Source organism: Eimeria mitis, genomic scaffold (assembly GCF_000499745.2).
Source record: "Eimeria mitis Houghton genomic scaffold, Emh_scaff1885, whole genome shotgun sequence".
Classification (NCBI taxonomy): domain Eukaryota; phylum Apicomplexa; class Conoidasida; order Eucoccidiorida; family Eimeriidae; genus Eimeria; species Eimeria mitis.
The window spans coordinates 3,774-4,260 of NW_013570207.1; positions in this window are offsets into that span (position 1 = coordinate 3,774).

The window sequence follows — 487 nt, forward strand, 5'->3', positions numbered from 1 at the left end:
GCTACTGCACCCTCAACAAACGTCGTGCAGCGGCCGCAGTATACAGCTGTGAGAACCTCCACCTCCGGGGGCAGGCCCAGGCTGCAGCAGCAGCAGCAACAGCAGCAGCAGCAGCAGCAGCAGCAGCAGCAGCAGATAAAGATAAAGGGGAATTGAAGGAGAGCAAAAGAGACAGACAGAAGGAGACAGGAGACAGAAAGAAACAAATATAAATAGAGACAGAGACAGCAGCAGAAGAGAAAAAAAAGACAACAAAATACAAATAAAAACACAAACAAACAAACACAAATAAATAAATAAATAAAAATAAATAAATAAATAAAAATAAATATATAAATAAATAAATAAAAAGAAAAAAAGCAAGAGAAAAAAGAAAAAAATAAATAAAATAAATATGTGTTTACCTTTCTATCGATCTTCTCTGCGGCTTCAGTAGTTTTAGTTTTTCTTCTTGTGCTTCTTGTGTTGCAGCAGCAGCAGCAGCAGC